This window comes from Hevea brasiliensis, chromosome 4, assembly GCF_030052815.1.
Source record: "Hevea brasiliensis isolate MT/VB/25A 57/8 chromosome 4, ASM3005281v1, whole genome shotgun sequence".
NCBI lineage: Eukaryota > Viridiplantae > Streptophyta > Magnoliopsida > Malpighiales > Euphorbiaceae > Hevea > Hevea brasiliensis.
Window position 1 is genome coordinate 30780061 of NC_079496.1, and position 19255 is coordinate 30799315.

At 36.6% G+C, this 19255-nt stretch overlaps 1 non-coding gene across 1 annotated transcript; it reads right to left on the minus strand.

The window, feature by feature from the left end:
- Positions 1 to 11663: 11663 nt before the first annotated feature.
- On the minus strand, positions 11664 to 11770 carry LOC131179731 (small nucleolar RNA R71). The gene has a single exon (XR_009148618.1). It is a non-coding gene; the product is annotated as a small nucleolar RNA R71 (small nucleolar RNA).
- Positions 11771 to 19255: the final 7485 nt, after the last annotated feature.

Consider the following 19255-nt stretch of genomic DNA (forward strand, 5'->3'; position numbering starts at 1 on the left):
ATCTGTTTATCAATTCTAATACTGTATTTGGACTAATCATGATTTAATATATGCATAAATTGGTATTTTGTTATGTTGTGTACCACTGAGTAATTGTACTCAGCGATGGCTTTTCATTGTTATCGCAGGCTGAGAGACTAGTAGAGCAGCCGAGTAAGCTGCTGAGGACTACAGCACTGCCTTTGAGATTTTGTCGGGTATAACATTATGCCCTTACTGTACATATTTATTTTGATGTATATGACTATATGTACACATTGTAAATTGGTCTTGAGCAGTTGTACAAAACTTCTAATAATATTATTTTGGATTTTCTGATGTAAATTTAGTTCGATGAATGTAAATCAATTTTTCTTTAATGGAATGTGAATGAAATTCTTTGGTATTAGTTTTGAAAATAATTGAGTTGAAAATTGACTTGAATTGTGGAGTTGAGAAAAATTGTGTTGATTTGAGGTGTGATGGTGGTTGATTTTGATGAAGTGAATTATAGGAAGTGCTTTTCTACAGGTCAAAAATTTTGGTTTTTCTCAATTACAGCTTGCATTATGCCAAAATTTTTACAAAATTTGCGCAAAAATAAAAATAGTGAAAAATTTTATCTACTTTTAAACTTTGATTAAACATTTTTAATACCTGCTAGAAATGCTCACCACCTTTAAAAAGTAAGAAAATTGTTTTAAAATCCCCTATAGTGTATTTAATGGGTTATTGGTAGGTAAAGTTCAGTAATTCATTAGGTATACTATGGGATCATGTTATGCCTTACAAAGGAGTAAGGTGTGACATGTTTTAGTGGTATCAGAGCATGTTTTTAAAGTATATTTTGACTTGTGAATTTGCATAGTTTCTTTGATAAGTGCAACTGCTCAATGTCCTTATTTGATACATATAGGGCATTATATTATAAATATGAACTAACAGAGGAAAATCTCCTTGTGTTATTTGTTTAGGAGATATAATACCCTCGAATTGAAATGGAATAAGGGGACCACTTGGTAGAACAATCAGTAGAGGCTGAGGCACAAGGTGATGCCCCAACTCTTCAGAATGTGAGTGGGTCAGGCACTCCAGCCCCACCAATGCCGCAGTTTCCTGCACAATTTGCCCAGCAAATGGTTGTGATGTTCCAATAAATGGCTGGAAGCATGCCTACTCAAGCTCCACTTTAGGCACCTGTAGTGCAACCACAGCCTCCAGCCAGACAGTATGATAAGCTAATTAAGTATGGGGCTACAGAGTTTAAGGGTACAGTGGACCCTTTAGAGGCAGAGCAGTGGTTAAAGAGAATGGATAGAGTGTTCAAGAAATTGCACTGCACAAACGAGCTAAGATTTGAATATTCAATGTCACTACTGCAAGGGTATGCATATGATTGGTGGAAAACCATCCCCCATAGTTTGGTGGAACCACCAGTGCTATCATGGGATAACTTCCTCAGAGTGTTCAGATAAAAATATGTCCCAGATGCTTATGTGGACCAAAAGCTACAGGAGTTCTTAAGCCTGAAATAAGAAAGCAGATTAGTGGTAGAATATGATAGGGAGTTCTCTTGCCTGAGCCACTATGCAGAGAGTCTACTTTCTAAGAGCAGAGAGAGATATAAGAGGTTTGAGACTGGTTTGAAGCCCAGTCTAAGGATGCAAGTGGTTGGATTCAAACATAATAACTTCTCTGAGCTCATCTTTTAAGCACTTGAGTTAGAAAGAATTGAGTCAGAAAGGGCACCAGTGAAAGAGAAAACAAAGAAGACAGAGAAAAAAGAAAAAGAAAAAAGTGAAAAGTCAGCAGATCAAAGTTCCTGTGGCAATACTAGAAAAGGAAAGAACTTTGGGGGATCAAGCAGAGGTAAAAAGTCTGGAAGGAGAAGATTTTTTGGGCAAAGACCCCTTTGGTCTGGTCAGCAGATGACTAGAAGTTCTCACCCTCCCCACCCTTGTGAGATATGTGGCAAGACCCATGGTGGGATATGTTACTGGGCTCAAGGAGCTTGTTTTAATTGCGGGGGTATGGGGCATCTAGCTAAAGATTGTACCAGTGCCCGTAGATTTGGGCCACCTCCTACTACTACAGAAGGATCCATTCAAAGTTCTGCTACTAGAGGTTTACAACCAGTTAGCAGAGGAAGAGGCAGAGGTAGAGGCAGCACTTCAAGCCGTCAAGGTACAGTAAACCAGTCAGAACAAGGTAATGCTCCAGCTAAAGTCTACACTATGAGACAGCAGGAAGAAGCTGAAACTTCTGACATTGTGGCTGGTACATTCTCTATCTCTGATTGAGAAGTATTTATGTTGTTTGATCTGGGTTCTACCCACTCATATGTTAGTGCTAGCATTGTTAGTTCCCTTGCTGTTCCGTGTGTCAAAATGGATTTCGAAGTGCTAGTAACAAGTTCGTTAGGACAATAGGTCAGGGTCAACAGAATGTATAGAGATTGTCCTTTGGTGATCCAAGGACATGTTTTTCTGTCAGATTTGATTGAAATGCCCATCAAAGATTATGATATCATCTTGGGCATGGATTGGTTAGCCAGGCATAATGTAATGATAGACTGTAGATTGAAAATGGTCACTTTTGGTTTCCCTTTGTACGGTGATGTGGTAATACACGGGGAGAGGCATTTATTGCCATCAAACATCATTTAGGCTGCACTAGCCAGAAAAATGATCAGGAAAGGGTGTGAAGCATGCTTGGCACATGTGACAGACATCCAAGTGGGGAGTCCAGCATTGAGGGACATTCCTATAGTATGCGACTTTCCGGATATGTTCCCTGATGAGTTGCCAGGATTACCTCCGGAAAGAGAGGTGCAGTTTGAGATTGGTGTAATGCCTGGTGTGGACCCAATCTCCATAACACCATACAGAATGGCACCAGCAGAATTGAAAGAGTTGAAAATACAGTTGCAAGAGTTGCTTGATAAGGGCTTTATTTGCCCTAGTGTGTCACCTTAGGGAGCACCAGTGTTGTTTGTTAAGAAGAAAGATGGCATTCTCTACTTATGTATTGACTACCAACAGTTAAATAAGGTGACAATAAAGAATAGATATCCATTGCCCCGCATTGATGACTTGTTTGATTAGTTAAGGGGTGCAGCTGTGTTCTCTAGAATTGACCTGAGATTGGGTTATTATCAGTTGAAGGTGCAAGAGCAGAGTATCCCTAAAACTGCCTTTAGAACTCGATATGGCCATTATGAGTTCTTAGTCATGCCATTCGGGTTGACTAATGCTCCAGCTGCATTTATGGATCTGGTGAACACTATCTTCAGACCATACTTAGATCAATTTGTGGTGGTGTTTATTGAAGACATCTTGGTGTATTCGAGGAGTGCACAGGAGCATGATAGACATCTGCAAATTGTACTACAGACTTTGAGGGAGAAACAGCTATACGCCAAATTGTCAAAATATGAATTTTGGCTGAAAGAAATTTCTTTCTTGGGGCACATAGTATCGGCAGAGGGCATTAAGGTAGATCCTAGTAAAATTGAAGCTATCCTTAATTGGAAGCCACCCAGGAATGTCATAGAAATTCGCAGTTTTTTGGTTTTAGTTGGATACTACCGCCGATTTGTGAAGGGGTTATCTATGTTGGCTTCTCCACTGACTAAGCTACTTTGGAAAGATGTGAAATTTAAGTACACGGATAAATGCCAGCAGAGTTTTGATGAGTTGAAGAGATGTTTGACTGAAGCTCCGGCCTAACTTTACCTACACTAGGTAAAGAATATATAGTTTATAGTGATGCTTCTCATAATGGGTTAGGCTGTGTATTGATGCAAGATCGGAATGTCATTGCATATGCATCACGCTAGCTAAAACCGCATGAGAGAAACTGCCTAACACATGACTTGGAGCTTGCTGTCATTGTATTTTCTCTAAAGATCTGGAGACATTATATGTATGGGGAGAAGTATTATATCTACATAGATCACAAGAGCTTGAAGTACTTGGGCACCCAGAAGGAATTGAATTTGTGACAGAGGAGATGGTTAGAGTTAATAAAGGACTATGATTATTTAATAGACTACCAGCCAGGGAAAGCAAATGTGGTGGCTGACGCCTTAAGTTGCAAGACTATGGCAAGTCTAAGAATTTCTGCTTTGTCCATGGTACATGAGTTGATAACACTACATGCAAGCTCGGAGGTAAATGATGAGGGATAGACAGTAGTTACATGGCATGTACAACCAATATTGATTTGATTAGATTAAAATGGCTGCTCAGAAGGATGAAAAATATCAGAAACTACTGGGAGAAGCCCAGCAGGGCAAGAAACTTGAATTCTCAGTGAGAGCTGATGGCCTACTGCTACACCAAGGCAGAATGTGAGTTCCTAATGACGTTGACTTGAGATAAATCATTATAAAGGAAGCACATGAGTCTCCTTTTGATATGCATTCTGGTGGTATTAAGATGTACAAAGGATTAAAAGAGCATTACTGGTGGATGGGTATGAAAAGGGATGTAGCTGATTTGGTCTCCAAATGCCTAACTTGTCAGCAAGTGAAGGCAGAACATCAAGTACCAGCCAGTTTGTTACATCCATTACTAGTGCCTGAATGGAAATGGGAGTAGATAACTATGGATTTTGTGATGGGACTTCCGAGAACACAGAAGAGCCATGATGCAGTATGGGTTATAGTGGACAGTTGACCAAGTCTGCTCATTTTCTGCCAATTCGGATGGACTACAGTCTAGAGAGATTGGCTAAATTGTACATTGATGAGATAATGGGACTACATGGAGTGCCAGTATCGATTGTGTCAGACAGAGATCCTAGGTTCACTTCTAGATTCTGGGGTAGTCTTCAGAGAGCCCTAGGAACTAGATTGAACTTCAGCACGACATTCCACTCACAGATAGATGGCCACTTTGAGAGGGTAATACAGATATTGGAGGATATGCTACGGGCTTATGTGATTGAGTTTGAGGGCAGCTGGGATACACACTTGTCTTTGATTGAGTTCCCTTATAACAAAAACTATCAATCAAGCATTGGGATGCCTTTATATGAAGCTCTGTATGGCAGAAAGTGTAGAACTCCTTTGTGTTGGGATGAAGTGGGCGAAAGAAAACTGATTGGCCTAGAAATTGTTCAGCAGACAGAGGAGAAAATCAAACTGATCAGAGATCGACTCAAGGCTGCATCAGACCGTCAGAAGTCCTACATTGATCTAAAAAGGAGAGATATTGAATATGCAGTGGGTGATAAAGTATTCCTCAAGGTTTCCCCTTGGAGAAAAATTATGAGATTTGGCATAAAGGGGAAACTAAGTCTTCATTTCATTGGACCATATGAGGTTCTGGAAAGAGTGGGTCCTTTGGCATACCGATTGGCACTACCTCCAGAGTTGGAGAAGATATATAATGTCTTCCATGTGTCCATGTTGAGGAGGTATAGATCAGACCCATCTCATGTGTTATCAGTAGAAGAAATTGAGGTGAATCCAGATCTCACATATGAGGAGGAACCCATAGAGATTCTAGCATATGAGGTGAAGCAGATACCACTGGTGAAAGTGTTATGGAACCATCACTCAGGTCAGAAGGCTACTTGGGAACGAGAAGAGGACATGAGGAAACAGCACCCACAGCTGTTCAGAGACTGATACCAGGTAAAATTTCGAGACGAAATTTATTTTAAGGAGGGGAGAATTATAACACTCCTATTTGTATAGCCTAGTATATTTCACTGTTCCGGTGACCAGTGTTAGTCCAGACAATTAAGAAGATTAGAACCATGTTTAAGACACCTAGAAAAGCCCTGAATGGAAATAAATAGCGAGTACCAGATAATGAAGTATAAATAAGAAAAACAAAGCATAAAAGGTTAAATGAGCCAGAGGTCACAGCGATGGGTGACCTTACCGAGAAGTGATTGCGAGGTCAACTAAAATCCTAATTTTGAATAGGAAAAATTGACACCGCATTCCTAAGTACTATGGAAAAGCTAGTGGAAAAGAGAAAATCATAGAAAAGAGTTGATAAGTAGGTCAAATAATTAGGTTAGGACTCCGAAAGAAATACCGAATTATATATAAACCGGATCAGACCGGCGACGGGCAAATTGGTCAATTCACCCTTAGAGGTGACCCATGACCTAACTGTCCAATAAAATTGGAGAAATGAAAATTTTGAAAAAAGGAATTAAATTAAAAAACCATGGAAAAACAAAAGTAGAAAGAAAAAGAAAAGAAAAATGATTTATGATATCATCAAGGTCACCTCACCCATGACATCATAAATAAATTTTAATTAAACTAAATTTTGACTAAGTCAATTAAATGGATAAAAACTAAATTAAAGAAACAAACTCACTCCATCTTTTACCTCAATTGGCTGGCTCATTTCCTTTCCCTCACACTCTCTCTCTAAAACTCCATGAAAGCTTAATTTTAAGCTTCCTTAACCCCCAAAATTCCCATAAATTCCCCTTTATTTTTAATTAAACCTTACTTTGGCAACTTGAAAAGAAACTTGATCAAGAAAAGAAAGGAGAAAAGTGAAGCAATTGAAGAATTGAAATTCAAAGAAAGGTTAGTAAGCTAAACATGAAATTTCTAGTTAATTTGTTGTGTTTATAGTTGAATAAACTTATAAATTATGGAAAATGGAAACAAAACAAACTTGTGGGACTAATTGTGAATTTCAGTCAGCCTATATGGGAGTTGAAATTGTTTGAGTTTAATGAAATTAAAGTGATATAGAAGTGTAATTAAGTGTGTAGAACATAGTGAGATACTTTATTTGCACTAAGTGAATTAATTACAAAATTAGGGTTCTTGAGTTCTAGAAATTGGGGGGAAAATTGAAAGAAATAGTCAATTGATGCAATTGAACTTAATTGAGGTTAGAAATGGTCAATTGTGACCAATTGAGATGTGTTGGAATGAGTAGAAATGCCATTCAATTCGGATTAGAGAGTGTTCACCTTTAGGCAATATGACCTAGGTCTCTTTCAGGGACTAAAACTGAAATTTTGCAAACCCAATTGGTGTGAGGCCAATTGGGTATGAAAGTAGACACATAATGACACAATTTTCATGCAGAAACTATGCCCACAAAATGACATTAAGGTAGTGAACAATGAGGTCAAATCTGAGTAATATGCACTGCCACTGTACCAAAATGAACAAATGTTCATTTCGCCATAACTTGGTGTAGGAAGGTCCAAATGACCTAAATTTTATACCGATAGAAAGCTAAGACATAGCACTACAACTTTTATGAAGAATACAAACCCAAATTCTGACCATAACCCATCCAAAAAGTGAGCTGCAGTTAGAATACCAAAACTGCCAAAACCAAGTGCCAAGAATTCTGGGTTTGAACTAATCCGGCCAGTTTTAGAAAAAAGACCATATCTTGTGCTACAAAACTCCAAATGGAGTGATTCAAAAAGAGAATTAAAGTTAAGACAATAAGGAACAACTTTGATGAAGAACACTTAGCCAAATTTCCACAATAACTAGACCATTGGAACAGTGCAACACAGGGGACCAAAATTAAAAAATTGAGAATTCTCTTAGGAGACCTAGAAATTGAAATGACAACTAATACCAACAAATTAGGCACTCAAAATATGGTATGTAGGTGTAATTGGAATTCACATACCTATTAAGCATGAGAAAATCAATATTTTGACTTGAATAGTACCATAAATAGTAATCCTAAAATACAAAGTTTAAGGAGTGCTATTTTAAGAAATTTTAAGGGTGCAATTAAGTAGATATAAAATTTAGTATGGGAATTATTATAATTTGTGATATTGAAACACTGTGAATTGTGTGTTTTAGTTGGAAAGGATACTATGAAAGAAAAGAAAACACCGAGTCAAGGCCAAGAGGTGACTCGTGAGAGGTTTGTGCACAACATATGATCTCTTTTTAAATATTCTTTTGCAAATTGTGTTGAATAAGTTTATGAAAATTAAATTGTGACTTTATTTATACTGAAAAGTGTGATTGAAAGGAAAAATGTGTTATAGACCTAAAATGTTGAGAAAATAAATTATGTGTGAATAGTTGGCATTTGAATGTTTAGAAAATTATTAAAATAGTTTGAAATCACAGTATCATGAACAAATTTCTGAATGCCGTACTAGCTTGACTAGTGGGAGGAATTAGTTTTGTATTCCCTCTCTGGCTGAAGTATTGAGGTGTGTGCCAGTAGAGGAAGAAATTTGAATGGGTTCCCATAGATTTGAGCTAGCTAACCTTGGTATTCCTCATAAGCCTTTGGCTATTGAGATGAAAAATATGTCAATGGCATGATATGACTGTGTGATTTTATAAAAATTGTTTTATGGCTTCTGAAGTGAAAATTTCTTTGATTAAAATTCTAAATTGTGTTTTGTATCTGTTTATCAATTCTAATACTGTATTTGGACTAATCATGATTTAATATATGCATAAATTGGTATTTTGTTATGTTGTGTACCACTGAGTAATTGTACTCAGCGATGGCTTTTCATTGCTATCGCAGGTAGAGAGACTAGTAGAGCAGCCGAGTGAGCTGCTGAGGACTACAGCACTGCCTTTGAGAATTTGTCAGGTATAACATTATACCATTGCTGTACATATTTATTTTGATGTATATGACTGTATGTACATGTTGTGAATTGGTCTTGAGCAGTTGTACAGAACTTGTAATTATATTATTTTGGATTTTTTGATGTAAATTTAGACTGATGAATGTAAATCAATTTTTGTTTAATGGAATGTGAATGAAATTCTTTAGTATTAGTTTTGAAAATAATTGAGTTGAAAATTGACTTGAATTGTGGAGTTGAGAAAAATTGTATTGATTTGAGGTGTGATGGTGGTTGATTTTGATGAAGTGAATTATAGGAAGTGCTTTTCTACAGGTTAAAAATTTTGATTTTTCTCAATTACAGTAGGCACTCTGCCAAAATTTTTATAAAATTTGAGCAAAAATAAAAATGGTAGAAAAATTTACCTGCATTTAAATTTCAATTAAACGTTTTTAATACCTGCTAGAAATGCTCACCACCTTTAAAAAGTAAGAAAATTGTTTTAAAATCTCTTGTAGTATATTTAATGGGTTATCGGTAAGTGAAGTTTGGTAATTCATTAGGTATATTACGGGATCATGTTATGCCTGACAGAGGAGTAAGGTGTGACATGGCCGTTACAATTGGTGTCAGAGTTCGATGCTCCCCCAGTACGGTCCGTCGAGCGAGGAAGCTCGAGTCTTAAGGAGGAGGAGAAGCCATTGTGAAAAACTGATTGGTATGCCATAGAAGTGGTAGACCCTCACTTAGGATGGATGGGAGACCCATCCCACATCGGAAAGGGGGCAGAAAGTAATTATATATAAATTGGGGGAACTAATCACTAGAGGCGCTTTTTGGTGGAATGGCCTGGAGAGTTGGAAAAACTCCAGGGTTAAGCGTGCTCACTTGAGAGAAATCTTAGGATGGGTGACCTCCTGAGAAGTTCTCCATTCCACCTATGGGACAAAACTATGAGGCTTATGGCCAAAGCGGACAATTCCTCTAGTGGTTGGAGCCTGGCCATTACATTAGAAGAACTTAAGGAGTAAGGCAAGCTGCTAATAGACTTTACACAGGTCATGTAAACTTAGACTCAGACCCGTGTAACTTCCTGCCTAGTGAAACTTGAAGAAGTGCAGAAAAGCTAAAGTACATGGGCCATGTAATATGGGCCGTGTAAGCCTCAAAGACCTGTGCAACTTTCTATTGCCAAAGCTTGAAGAAGCAAGCAGTACATTCACAAGTGCACAAGTTGTGTAAGTTGACCCGTGTAGAGCATCCAAGGCCCGTGTAACTTACTACCTTGACCCAAGAGGAAAGGATCATGCTCCAGTAACTTACACGTCCCAGGCCGTGTAGTGACACATGGGCTGTGTAGTGACACATGGGTTGTGCCTTATATTTCAGCAATCTTTCTTTAATATGACTCCAACACCTATTTTAGCATACCAATTAGACTTCTAATTCTAATTCCTTTGGGACTCTAAAGCTTAACCTTAGGATGCCTAATATAACGAGGAGCTAGCAGAAAATAAGAGAGAGCTTTTAAAAGAGACACACACACAAAAGGGGAGAGTTTTGAAAGAAGCCTTCCTAAGGAAACCTAGCCATCTTGAAGAAGGATTACATCAGTGCCAAGGACAAACTTCTCGGTCAAAGTTCCACAAGATCACAACTGCAGAATCTTCCCTCATTTTTTTTTATTCTTATTCTTCAGATTGGTTTTCATGTGCTTTTATTTTTATTACATTATGCTTGTTAAACTTACCATGAGTGAGTAATTCCTTAAATTCTGGAATTAAGAAAGTAGCATTCTTAACTTTTGTTATGGATATATATTGAGTTTTATTCAATGGAATTGAGTTTTGTTCTTTGATTCAATCTCTTATGCTCTTATTGCATGCTATGTGTTGGTATCTACCTAGCCATGATCTAAGATACTAATTGATGAACTGAGAGGTGAAGATTAGTATTAGAAAATCATGATTTTAAGCCTAGGAAGTCTGACCTAGAGATAGGCTGATAACCTTTATGGAGTTCTAAGAATTAATCATAGATCTCAAAGGGTTTTGATTAGGACTAATCACCAACGAAAGTAGGATTTAGCTCTACTTGGAATGCACCTTAGATACCTTGAGAGAGGATCTAAGATACCTTAGGATTAATTTCCATCAAAGAAACAAAAACTCTATCTACTAATAAAGCAAGATTAAAACTATAACAAAGTTAAGGTGTGAAATCTAAAATTTCAGAATTGTTTACAAACTTAGAATTCTCCTTAAGCTTCCAAATTTACTTTCTTCAATTCTCAATAGTCGAATTGTTTTAGTTTAGAATTCACCCTTGCATAACTTATAGTAGTTTAAACAGTTAATATTATTGTGTAGTATAGTACTTACTTTTTTAACTCATCGTGGGAACGATACTCTACTCATCACTTTATTATTTATTAGCGATCTGTGCACTTACAGTGGTTGTAAAACCAATAAACAAGTTTTTAGCGCTATTACTGGGGAGTTTAGTAATATTAGACGATAGGCAATTTAGCTGCTTTAAACATTTATTTCTTTTATTATTTTAGTTTGACTTTTTCTTCTTTGGGTGCAGAAAATTAGTACATGACCAGAACAACCAAACCTGAAGAAGAATTGCTAGAATTGGATCCTAAGATAAATAAAACTCTGAGAACCATCAGGAGAGAAAGAAGAAATCAAGAGCCAGAACTTGAACCTGAAGCTGTAGAAGGTCTAATTATGGTCTATAACAACAATAATAGGCAAAGATCCCTGAGGGACTATGGAGCCCCTAATATTCAAGGATACTAATCTAGCATCACTAGGCCTACAATCGAGGCCAATAATTTTGAACTTAAACCAGCATGGCTCCAGATGATCTAGTAAACTCAGTTTGGAGGGTCACCTATGGAGGATCCACACTATCACCTACAGTGCTTCCTCGCTCTATGCGATACTTTTAAGATGAATGGAGTCTCTGATCAAGCCATTCCACTCCGAGCATTCCCATTCTCATTAAGAGATAAAGTAAGGAAGTGACTGCTTTCTCAACTAGCTAGTACTTTCACTAGTTAGGAAGGTCTCTCACAAGCCTTCCTAGTAAGGTACTTCCCACCTACAAAAATAACAAAACTGAGGTTAGAACTTAACACCTTTAGGAAAAAGGAAGGAGAATCACTCTATGATGCATGGGAGAGATACAAAGACCTTTAATGGAAATGTCCCCACCATGGCATAGAAGATTGGCTTCTTGTTCAAAATTTCTATAATGGTTTTCTACCATCCACAAGGAGTTCAGTCAATTCAGTAGCAGGAGGAGACCTTATGGGGAAAATGATAGTCAAAGCTTTAGAATTACTTAAAAGGGCCGCGTACCATAATTTTGAGTGGTTAAATAAAAGGGGAGATATAAGAAGAAGAGCAGGGGTACTAGAACTGGATGCCCTCAGTATGATTAACGCCCAGTTTGACCAACTCACAAAAAGACTTGACAAAATACAGGCCAATGTAATAGGAGTAAGTAATCAATTCTGTGATAGCTGTGGAGGAGGCCATACAACTTTAAAATGCAGTCTTTACAGTGAGCATTTCATAGAGCAACTGAACTATGTGAACAATGGAGGAAACTTCAACTAGAGGTAGGTTAATAACCCATATTCCAATATATACAACACTGGATGGAGGAACCACCCAAATTTCTCATGGTCTAACTCGCAGAATCCTCAGAACCAACCCATAAACAAATAGCAAGGATATAGGCCAGCACCATCAAGTTTCTAGAATAGAGGACAAAACTTGATGCAGCAATAACCACCACTCCCTCAACCTCAGCAAGTAGAATCGAAGTTGACTATAGAGTCCATGATGGAGAGCTTTTAAGTAGCACAGCAACAACAAAATGAAATGATCAAGTAGCTAGCTTCCAGAGTGGATCAATTAGCCACCCACAATAAAATGCTTAAAAATCAGATCGCTCAGCAGGCTAGTTCTTTAAGTAAACAGGGTGGTAAATTACCAAGTCAACCTCAGATGAATCCTAAGGAACATTGTAAAGCTATTACATTGAGAAGTGGGAAAATATTACAGGAACTAGAGGAAAAGCAGAAACACAAAGTAGAAACCCCTAGAAAACTGGACATCCAAGAAGAGAAAGAAGAGAAGCAAGTTGAGGAAAGTAAGGTAGAGGAGGAAAAGAGGGAAAAGAAACTGCGAGAACCTTATCACCCCCCCTTACCTTTTCCTCAGAGATTCTAGAAAGTTAAATTGGATAAGCAATTTGGCAAGTTTTTAGAAGCTCTACATCAACATTCCCTTTACAGAAACGTTATCTCATATGCCTTTCTACACAAAATTTCTAAAGGAAAACCTTTTAAAGAAAAAGAGATTGGAGGACTATAAGATAGTTGCTCTAACAGAAGAATGTAGTGCCATCTGATTACATCAAATTATATAGACATTTAAGGTTAACATTCATTGCATTTTGTTAGCGTTTAGTCTCCTTTTATGTTTATTTTTATGTGCTTTCATTATTATTTTAGAAAACATATTAATCCAACTCAATTCATTGATTTTTATATTTTATCAGGTGTTTTTATTTGGTTTTAGAATTAAAGAAGAGTTTGGAAGAAATTTGAAGGTCAAAGCGTGAAGAATGCAGGGCCAGAAGCATTAAACGGGCCGTGTAACCTGCCCCGTGTAACTTCCTGGACCCCGTGCAACTCTCTGGATTAAAGAAAATGTGAAAAATGAAGTGGTAGAAATTTATACGGGGCGTGTATCACTACACAGCCCGTGTAAAGTCCCCTGACAGTAATTCTGATACTACTTTTCTTGCTTCTAACTCGACCCAAATGGACTCCTAATGCTTCTAGAACTTTGAAATTTGGGTTTTTACACCAAATATAAAAATAACAAGTTAGGAATTGAGGGAGGGAGAGAATTTACATTCAAGGGGAGCTGATTTACATTCAAGGATGCACATCAACTTCAAGGGAGGCAACAGAGAAAATAGGATCTGTAAGATTTCTTAAGCGATTTTCAGCTGAAGTTCCAAAAGTCCAAGGCTGCAACTCTCTTTCTGGGTTCTTTCACTCTAGTTTCTTCTCATGTCTTCCCTTTATCTTTTTATAAACTTGATTGTAAAACTAACCATGGGTGAGTAGGTCCTTTATTCTAGGGTTAGGGTGTAGCACTCAATTTCATTATGGATCTGGTTTGATCTTATTTAATACATTAGGTATTTTATTCTTTGATTCAATCTCTTGTGATCTTAATGCATTCTATGTGTTGGTACCCACTTAGTATTGATTACAAATATTAATTGAAGGACTGAAATGTGAAGATTAATATTAGAAAATCGGGATTTTGACCCTAAGAAATCTGACCTAGAGATAGGCTGATGACCTTTGTGGAGTTTCAAAATTAATCAAAGATCTTAAAAGATTTTAATTAATTTAATCACCACGAAAGTAGGGTTTATGTTAATTAAAATACACCTTGAGTACCTTGAGAGAAGACTTAAGGTAACTTAGGATTAATTTCCATCAAAGTAATAATCTCCCATTTATTGAATGAATCATATTAATTTTATAATTGATTGAAGTGTGAACCCCTAGCTCTAGAATACCTTTGTCCATTAGTATTTTATTTTAGTTAATTATTTAGATTTTATTTCTTTCAATTTAGATATAATTATTATTTCTCTACAATTCGATCGACTAGATAATTAAAATCACTATAGTTTGGTACTCAACACGGTCCTCGTGGGAATGATACTCTATTCATCACTTTATTACTTATTAGATATTCGTGCACTTGCGGTGGTTGAAAAACCAGCAAACCAGTTTTTGGCGCCGTTGTCGGGGATCGGTGCTTGATATCAAACGATTAGTGATTTGATTAATATAGACATTGTTATTTCTTTTGCAGTTTGTTTCTTATCTAATTTTATTTTTTTACTTATTTTTCTTGTGAAGTACATTAAGATGTTTCATCAACAAGTCTTCACAAGTTTTATTCAACAACACAATGAACCATTTTATAATGCTTGGAGGAGGTCTAATGAATTGGTAGAGCAATTTGCCAATTATAGTCTTTTAAATTATGAACTCACTCTCAACTTCTATAATGGTCTAGATGAAGTGATAAGGAATTAGGTGGATTATGGAACTTGGGCTACTGGTGATCATGTTCTTCAAAGAAACCATGAGGATACCATTCACTTGTTGAATGATATGGCATATTTTGATTACCTTTGGCTTTGGGATCCTTCTGTAACACCCCTCACCCGTCAACAGAATAGCAGAGCAAGGCGTGCTACACGGCGTGCCGGAACACCTAGTCTATGATTATTTCATTACCTGAGCTCAATTTGATTTTAAGAAGTCTTTTATGTAATATTCATATCATGCTGATGCTATTTTCAGACTTTGATAAAATCAGTGTTTCAAGATTGATAATAAAAATTTGGCAAGGTGCCGTCTGTATTTTAGACAAACTGTCCTTCCAAACCTGTTGAAAACAGTTTAATATGTTAATATCAAAATCTCAAATATTTTACAGTCTCTATTTCTCAGTAAAGTCAATAGACTTTTACAGTCATTAAATAGTTCCATAATACAGTCCATAATAATTCAAATATATCCAGAAAATTTCCATGTTATTTAATTTGTACAAAATATTACAAACTTTAGAGCTTTCACAATATTACAAAATACAGGGCTGAATTTCAAAATATACAACAGAAGTACAAAATACAAGATATCCTAAGTCCTACCATGTATGTAATGCAGTGCAGATGACTCTGGACTTCTGTGCAGATGACTCTGGACTCTTGTGCAGATCTGATGTCTCAACCGGTCGTAGGTCTGTTGGGCTCCCCAGCTGAGTCTCCAATACCTACGCGTTACAAAAGCAACGCACTAAGTAATTTTGCTTAGTGGTGCCAAATATAAAGAAATATACACTAAAATAAAGTAAATGAATTGTTTATGAATTTATAACATCGATATACTTTGCAGTTGTTACTTCTACTTTTATTTGCTAACATTTCAATATTTGCTAATTTTTGGTAGTGCTATGTGTCAGTAGACTGGATTTAGCTATTTGAATTTAATAGTACTTGAATTACTGCCCGTGTAGCCTATATACTGACCAGACTGGATAAACGGATATACTGGCACTGGGTACCTAGTACCTCGGGCCGTCATACCATCTGTCACAAAGTGTCTTCCAGTGTGCAAATAGCGTGGCTAAAAATCCATATAGTCAATTTGGCGATAAGCCAATAATAAATACAAAATATGTATAGTAGTAGGCTATTAAAGTCACAGTGCGGCATAATAAGCTGTAAAAACACAGTATGGCATGAAACCATTTACAGAACAGCTGTTAGAATCCTATTAGCATGCCAACCTATCCATACTAGTCAACTAGGCAAACTAGGGCACATTATAAATTAATTGTTTAATTCTTCAATTTTTGGAGTTTACTAACTATTATATAATTCACAAGTCAATGCATATGTTGACCTTTTTAGGTAATATGGATAAGTTGTTTCTAGCATCAACATGTCACATATTGCAATTCAATATGCTGCCAATATAGTGCAATTTACCATTTTTACAAGTTGGCACTCATTGCCAAAGTGCTTCAAGCATCATTGTAAGTAAATATCAAATTCTCAATTTTTGGTGCGCTAGATTGGTCTAGTTTAAAGTCCTATTTCTCTTGGTTTTTAGCTTTTGGTCAAATAAGAAAAATTGTAGCTCTATGTCTTATTGCACGCGAGGCAAAATTTCAGGTCATTCTGAGTTGTATAGGCCAAGTTATGGTCAGTTTACTAAAGCTGGACAGATTGCACCTTTAGTGCAAAATTTGGTCAATTTTAGGTCACTTTTGGTTCGACAGTTTTTATATCTGAACTTGTGCAAGCCATTTGACTTGGTTCTGGCCATTTCTGGGCTTTGATGTCTTCATAAGAATTGTAGATCTATGTCTACACTAACCATGGTAAAAATTTCAGGTCAATTGGACCTGTTTTGAGTGAGTTATGGTCATCCCAAGGATTACTATTCATATGGTCAAAAATCTGGGTTGCAAGGTTGCCATTCCGGATTTGGTCATTTTTAAGGTCAGTTTCTAAGCAAAATTTTGGCAACATTTCTGCATGAAAGTTGGCCTATTTAGTGTCTAGTTTCACTCCCCATTGGCCTCATACCAATTGGGTTCACAATATTGCACTTATGACCTAATTTAGGTGCTATCAACATACACAACCTGCATTTGAACATCACACTTCCAATTTTAACAATCCTCCTCCTCCCAATACTTCAATATTCAATCAATGGAACTTCTATATATATATTGTACACAATTCCAGCAAGCATTCTGGGTGGAATACTCAAGTGCACAAAGCCCACAATACACCATTAAACTTCAACATTTACATCCACCCAAATTCAATGTGCATCAACACTTATGTTACACATACACTTCCATTTTAACTACACATGCTGGCCACAATTTAACACCATTACATTTTATTAATAAACTAGATATTCACACACACAAATTCATGATATTATAGGTTGCCAAACATGGTAGTTTGCCAAAGCATCAAAATCCCATTTCAAACCCTTAATTCAAGCATTAGCATGCACATACTTGGATATAAACTTACTATAACTTTCATTTGAATTAATCAACCTTCATTTCCATTCATTAGAAGTAAAAATAACTCAAGCTCAACAAAGGTTCATGGCTGCCGAGAATGGACAAGTCCATATCTCACTATTTCTTTCATTTCTCTTCACCAAACTGCTCATCTCAACCTAAACACAACTTTTACTAAAGCTAGGGAGAAGATTTGGACACTTACCACTTTTGAAGCTTATCAAAACTTCACCAAATCTTATTTTTCTTGTTGCCAATATCTTCCCCAAGGTAAGTAGGCAAGCTTTAATGAAGGGATCAAGAGGAAAGGATGGCTTGATCAAGGTTGCATGGAAGAAGAGTTCATTTGGCCATGGTGGACTTCAATGGTGGAATTCACTTCGGCTAGCTTTCTCTCAAGGTTGAAGATGACCCATTTCTGCCCACTAATGGTTATTTTATGTACCTTATAATGTAGTTAGTGGAGTACTAATCAATTTTTTAATGTTTAATTATACTAAATTTCCTTTATTTACACATTTATCTCCTTTCTTTCACAATTTACATAATGTATCACAATTTAATTTTTCATGACATTTCTAAAGTGTAATATCATTTATTTTTAATGGACATTGAGGTCAAAAGGCAGCTCTTGGTGTCAAATGACCAAAATACCCCACTTCGGGTTATATTCCCGATTTTTCAGTAACACCAATTTTTGTCTGTTTCTCGATTTTTCGTTTTTCTTTGTACTATTTTATTAATTTTTCTTTGATAATTCTAGTGTCAATTATATTTCAATAGACCTTTACTTATGTCCCGAAATTAAATTTCGAGGGTTTTCCGCAGTCCTAGGGTTAGCAACGGCCTTCCCAGTACGGTTATGCATCGCTGTGGTGCCGGCTCGTTTAACTTAGCTTCATTTTCTCTCTTTCATTTTTCTTTGATTTTTCTTGTATTTTCTTTTTATTTATTTCATCATTATATGTCTGTTCACTATCACCGAAGTGTAGTTCCAGACATCCTGACTTGCCTAGACTGTTATTTGGCCACTGGAGCAATAGAACATACAGAACACGGGCAATGGGGATGTTACAACTTCACTACAAGGGTGGAGTCACCAATACCCTCCAGACACCTATCAACCTAATATTACACACCAACCATTCGAGCTGCAATTAGAGAATAGAGTGGGACTTGAAGAGGCGATAGCTCCATTAGAAAATTTTGATAAACTAATGGTGAACAATGAGCTATCACTTTATAAAGAGGAATTAAACGAACAAGGTTGGGAAAATGAAGAAGCTTCATGAGAATTTGAACCTATAGAAGAAGTTGAACTTCAAGAAAAAAATTCCTATGAAGATGACTTACTAGTAGAGTTCCCACAAGAGCAGGAGTTACTTGAAGAAGAAATTGAACCTAATGTTGAAGAAAATAACTCCTTTATTATTGGTGGGTCATTGGAAGAGTGCTTACATGAAGAAAAATTAGAGATAAAGGTGGTATATGAAGAAATTAATGAGACTATCAATCTAATTCATTAATGATGTTTACACATACACTACCAGAAGACCCTTTTCTATCATGGACACCTCTTACATCATCATATGTCCTCCATAAGCTAAAGCAGCCCTCTTCCTAAGTAGATCACTCTAAGCCATGTGTTGTTCATTCTACATTCAATCTTATTTTAGATCTTGTCAATCTTGAGGGTACCACAAATCAAGACCCATATGTGGTGTTACATGACAATAACTATGGGCAAAAATTGCTTTTTGATTAGTAATTCTAAAAGGGGTCAAGTTAATGACCTTAAATTAGCGCTTCTTGGGAGGTAACCCAAGTTTTAAAATTAATCTTTGCATTTGTCTATCTTTTTTGTTTTATCACCCTCCCAAACTTGATTTCGATGTTTGTTCACTTTGTAGGTTCAAGAAGCACTTGAAAGGAGCAATGGAGATCAAACTCACAAATCTTCAAGGGAAGGCATGCTTTAAGGGGGAGTATTCTATATCCATTAGCGTTTCCTTGTTATTACATTTATGATGTTACTCTTGACCTGATTA